We start from the raw sequence: 6,000 nt of genomic DNA on the forward strand, positions 1-6,000 counted from the left end.
TTTTTACTCCGGTGTCATCAGTTGAGCAGATAAAGATCATCTATCCGTAAGTGGAGGTGCTCTTATCCTAGAAAGCGTGGAACGTTCCATGTATATTGTATAACGTTGCCCTTCAACTCACTCTCGTTGAACTGGGGCTCGTTAATCCGCTGAAGTGTGGTGAGCTTGTCGCACCAGTTGTTCTATCAACTGATCATTTCTTCCGGCAGTGTATCGCACCAGCGGAGGCTCCGCTTCAACGAAGGGGGAAGGGAAACTGAGGGGGGCATACAGGCGTGCCGTCTTCTGGTGTACGAAACGCTTGGTGGTTCTTCATTGGCGGGAAAACGCAATCACGTGTTCTGCCGACAAGCAGACGCTGCTTTCATTTGGCTTCCACGTCAGATTGAGAACATTCAACACTCACGTCTGTTGTCCCCATGGTCTCTCATCGGAAACGTTCACTTCGAGCATTTTGGCCAGGACTGCTCTATTTGAGCCCCACATATGGAGCTTTTTTGTCTGAACTTAGTATCGGGCTCATAGAGATGTTGTGCGTATTTTGGAATTTAAGTTTTTTGTATCAATCACACAGGAAAGCGTGGCGGGGTGTTGCTATACTGATAAAAAAAATGGCTATGCCTGTGACATGCTATCTGAACACACTCTTTCCAACTGTGATACTGAAATGCTTACCGTCGAATCTGGGCGTAAAATATTTTCGGTTTCTATCGCCCGCTTCATGCAAACGACGGCGAAATTTTTTAGATATTTGAACGTGAAACCTTTGTATTTAGTTCTGAAAACTATTTGTCTCTCATAGCCGGCGATTTTAATATTGATAGGGGTACAAAAAGACCCATGCAGCGGCAAATTTTATTCACACTTCATTCTACGGGTTTTCAAAATGTAATTAACAGTAAAATACAAATAAGGGAAGGACATAGAAGACGAGGACGGACAAGACGTTTCCCAACTGGCAGCGAACGTTCGTTGCGAGTTGGGAAACGTCTTTTCCGTCCTCGTCTTCTATGTCCTTCCCTTATTTATATTTTACCTTACCAGCACGCTCTTCATTCCGAGTAATTAACTGTCCAACGCGCGTTACAGCTTCTTCTGCTTCTATCGTAGATTTAAGTATTACTAATAGCAACAAGACTTTTTTTTTTCGGTTGTATTGCGCCGCCGATATTAGCGACCACCTACCTGTCTTCTTGCGTATAGAAAAAAATATTTCGTTCCAACGATATCGCTAAAATAAGACGTCAGCTAATATCTCAAGAAAGACTCGACCTTTTTAATAATCGTATTTTCTTGTTGGATTGGAGCCCTATTTACAACGAGGACGCTGCAGGTGATGCTTTCAAGAGGTTTCTACAGCTCTTCACATCCGTATATAGCGAATGTTTTCCCATTGTAGAAAAAAAAGCATGCAAAAATGCACGTAAACCATGGATGACTAGACGTTTCATTAGACTCGGTAAAAAGAAATACAAATTTGCAACGTTTAATAAAAGCAAAAATCCTACCGTGCTAGCTTCGTTCAGCTGGCAAATCTCACGAGCAAAAATCCTACCGTGCTAGCAGAATATAAGCCCTTACGCAACCATCTAAACAGGGAGATAATATCAGCGAGAAACGTGTGTTTCATGATTTCTTTGGTCACCATTTTTCTAGTGATCACAAGGAAAAATGGAATGTCTGAATTTGTTTCTGAATCGACATAGTTATCACAAGTTATCACAAGCTTAGCAGTTAACGGAACTGAGCTATCGGGTTCAGATCTTGCTAGAGTATTCAATTACTTTTTTTTTGACTGTAGGTGACAGCCATTACAATTCCGACATTTTTTGTTTTCTAAGTTATAGGTTGGCGAAATCAATAGTTTTTCAACCGACTGACAAGCTTGAGGTTTTTTTTTTTTTTTTTTTTTTTTTTTCAATTTGCAAAAGTTTAAAATGTGCGAATAGCTTTGACTCCCATAATATGTCAGCCGAAGTTATAAGCGCATTTTTGGTCATACATCTGCCTTCAAGAACTCCTCACTGCCACGCGGAGTAATGCACTGGAATTTTCTTCCTGATCACATAACCGCACTTTCCGACTCTACAGCATTTGAGTTGCTGTTTTATATTGTTAAGTACTATTTAGTTTTCGTTTACAATGATGTTCTTTCCCAAATAGTCAAGTGTTATATGTGCTTAGACCCTAAGATCTGTATAATACATAATTCTGTTAAAGTGGTTTTTCAGTTGTGATATTGATATCCTGTTGGTACTGTTTTTTTTTTTTTTTCTCTTTCTTAAGTGTTGACTATACTGTGACCTGACTAAATCCCCCCTTGTGTAATGTGCAGAAATGGACCTTGAAGGTATTATGAATAATAAATAAATAAATTACACTATGCCTGACATATATTTATAATAAAGCGCTTATGACAGTCCACATTCCAACAGCTATGCAGAGAGCTAGGATAGTCGTGAGTTGTCAAAAAAGAATATAAGAACGACTTCGGTAACTATAGACCAATATCTGTACTTCCGTTTTTTTCTAAAGGGTTAGAACGAACAGTTCATTGCCGCCTCAATCAATTTTTTTAAGCATTCTGTAATATCCGAAAGCCAGTATGGGTTTACTCAAAACAGATCAGCTGAACATGCCTTGCTTGCCCCCAAAAAATATGTTTTGAACAGTTTTGAATCACACTCAACGTCTTAATTTTGGTGTTTTACAAGAGGGTAAACTTTTCCCGCTAAATATAGCGGGAAATTATTACTTAGTAACGTCAGACGTGACGTCATGTGTGATGTCAAGACGGTAAATTTTTCCCGCAAACTTTTTCAAGAGAATTTTTTGCTAAGTTTAGCGGGAAAATGTTTCCACTAAATTTCGCAGAAAACTTTATCCGCCAAATTTAGCGCGAAATATTTATCCTAGTGACGTCACACGTGACTCTCTGCATACCCTCCCCTTCCTCCTCCTCACAAGCTGCGCTCTTAATTCGGCATTACAAAGAATTGTAAACGTCTAATTTTTCTCGCCACCCTCAGTTCGTGTTTCATGCTGAAATAAACGCTGATTGATTGATTGATCATTCCCGCTGCTCCAAATGTCTCAATCGCCTTGTTGCAGAACGTCCGGGCGTCCTCTTCACTTTCCGCGCCCGTCAAATGGTCGTCAACGTAAACCGATCGACCCACTCGCTCTGCTGTCTTGGGGAATACGCTTTCCACTTCTTTGAAATTATGTCGCAGGGTTGTGGCCAGCAGAAACAGGTTGCACGAGGCTTCAAAAATTAATCTCTTCATACGCCAAAGCTCCACCTCCGGAGTTGTCTGGTTCTCTTGAGGTGGTTCCTTGTACCAGAGGAACCGCAGAGCATTGATATCCTCCGAGTTTACTTTAACCTGAAGGAATGGTTTTTCGGAGTCCGCAATCAGTGCTACCGAATGTTGCCTGAAGTTAAGAAGCGCACTAACAAGGTCTGGGTTTAGGTTCGGGCAGCTCTCCAGGTTGTCGTTTAGTGACTTGCGGTTCGGACCGTGTGAAGACGCGTCAATAATGATTGTCATCTTCGTCGTACTGCTGTCCTCTCACAGAACAGCCTGGTGAGGCATGTAGCAGACGCGTTCACCCGAGTTCTCTTTTCCATCGACCCTCTCAGCCATTCCGTTGTCGACATAAAGCCAATTGCCTCATCATATCTTTGCATAACCTCAGGATTCTTGCTCAATCTCCTTCGCTGGCTTTCGAGTCTTTTCCAAGCCATCTCTCGATTGCAATCAAGCTTTACATTAGGATTTCAAGGGAGAAGGATCGCTCCAAGGGAGGAGGATCGTTTCAAGGGAGGAGGAGGCTCATACGTTCGATCGGATTTGGTAATGCTTTCTTCAAAGAGATGCATGACATCACTATCGGAGTGATTCTGGACCTCTGCGTCTACGACTCCCATGCTCTCGAGCTCCTAAGAGTCCCACAGGACAGACGTGTTTTCCCAATCGCTCACGGCAGCTCTCAGGACAGTTACTTGAGAACAGATGACAGCAGCTGAAGTCGACTGGGAGCGTCCATGTACGGTGGCCCGCCCAACGTTTTAATAATATCAAGCGAGCGTCGCCCGCCGGGCTGGCCAGCGCCGTACCACGGAGGCCTGCGGCTATACGTGCGAGCGTATAACCGATGCGAGCGTCGTCTGCTACACTATTCCGTTGACCGCACACAGCCCCTGCTCCGTAGCAAAGTAGCGCAGGGTGCTGACTGGCATAATTGTTTATCCAACGCCCACTTCCCTCTCTCCCTCTCTCTCTGCTTCTCTCATCTGTTGGTAGAGCAAAATGTCTGAAGAGCGAGCGCTGGCGTGATACTCGTCTTGCGCGACATAAACAGTGGCGCAATCAAGATAATTTTACTCTGCGGTCAGGTTGTGTTGTTTCGCGTTTTAATTTTGCGGCCGGTTGCTGTTTCCTGTGCCCGAAAAAAAGAAAAGCAAGTGATAAGCAAGCGCTTTTCATATCTTTGGTCAAGGGCGGTTAGCTCTGTCAGCAGATAAGGAGCAGGGCTTTTATGCGGCAAACGGAATAGCGTAGCGGACGACGCTCGCGCAGTAAAGATCTCTGTGCACACGTGCCTAATCTCCCCCGTATCACCCCACCGCTCCGCGGCACGGCGCTGGCCGGCCCGGTGGTCGATGCTCGCGTGATATTAGGGATCTTTAGCAAACGTCGCCGTGCTCCGTGTGCCGCACTACCGGGAGCCTTTGAAGCTTGCTTTTAAGCGCGCGCCCCGCGGTCATGGTATCACCCTGGCGCGCGCTTAAACGCATGCTTCAAAGGTTGAGGTAGCGCGGTACGCGGAGCACGGCAACGGTTTGCTAAAGATCCCTATTATTAAAAACTTGAGCCACTGTACAGCCCATACAAAGGCAGCCACCACTGCCATCAGGTTCTTGCTCAGTCGACAGACTCCTCCTGTAACCCATCCCAAGTAGTTGATCCGATCCCAAAAAAGATCCCTACTCCGCTGCACCCCAGTCCGTTCAGGACGTTGCCTACCGTTATTCCGAGCTCCTCTATTTTCACAAGGATGTCTTCTTCTGGACTTTGAAGCTCTTGTTCGCAGATAGAACGCGTCTTCATTGGCGTCTATACCTCGTATATCTGGCAGTTGTGATCATTACGCAAAACTGCCTGCTCTCTGCGGTGCGATTGTTCCTTAGTCTTGCCACCGAACACTCTGACGGTCAGAACCTCCATCCCGGGATGCTTGGAACCAAGTACCCTCGAGAGCTCTTCCGCAATGAAGGAGCGCTGACTACCGCTGTTGAAAAGAATACGGTCCAACTTCCTTCTGGTCTTGCTTTGCACCCACGCGGTAGCCGTTTGTGGAAGGGCAGCCGGTTTAGCCTTTCTCGCTCACACGCAGACTGAGGGGTGTCTTGTCTTCCGCGTTTCATTCGATCCGTTGACAGCGCGTTCCGGCAAATAATCTGGATCACACATCGTGGGTACCCGCCTCCCTCAACACCTTTCACAACAGAGCGTACCGCGACACATTCTTGCCGTGTGGTTCGGCTTTGTTCACCAGAAGCACCTCTGGTCGGCCTGCAGCCTGCTCTTTCTTTTTACTTGGGTTCGATATTTGGGTTGCAGTCTGGTGTGATGTGCGCCTTTGATGTGCAAAGAAAACACTCCATGCAGTTCATCCTGCCATGAAAGACCGTAGCGGTAGCGTTTCGAGTCTTGGCATAGTTTGGATGCCTCTTCGGCAGTTCATGCATGGGAAAACAACGTGTACGTTTACCGCCGGCGTCTTCGGGTTGTTCCTTGGATGTTTTCTACCGGCTCTTCACCTCGATCTTGAGAAAGTTGAACTGAGCACGCACATTCTTAAGGGGTCCTGGCTCCATTGCTGAGTCGAAGCCAATGTCGCTTGCTGATGTCCCTCATGATCGAGGCGTTTTCGGCATTGCCCGAAGACATATTTTGATTGAACTCCAGCCTCATGTCGTCCGGAAGCCCCCGA

This window comes from Ixodes scapularis, unplaced genomic scaffold (assembly GCF_016920785.2).
Source record: "Ixodes scapularis isolate PalLabHiFi unplaced genomic scaffold, ASM1692078v2 PGA_scaffold11__112_contigs__length_91849675, whole genome shotgun sequence".
In the NCBI taxonomy this organism is placed as follows: Eukaryota; Metazoa; Arthropoda; class Arachnida; order Ixodida; family Ixodidae; genus Ixodes; species Ixodes scapularis.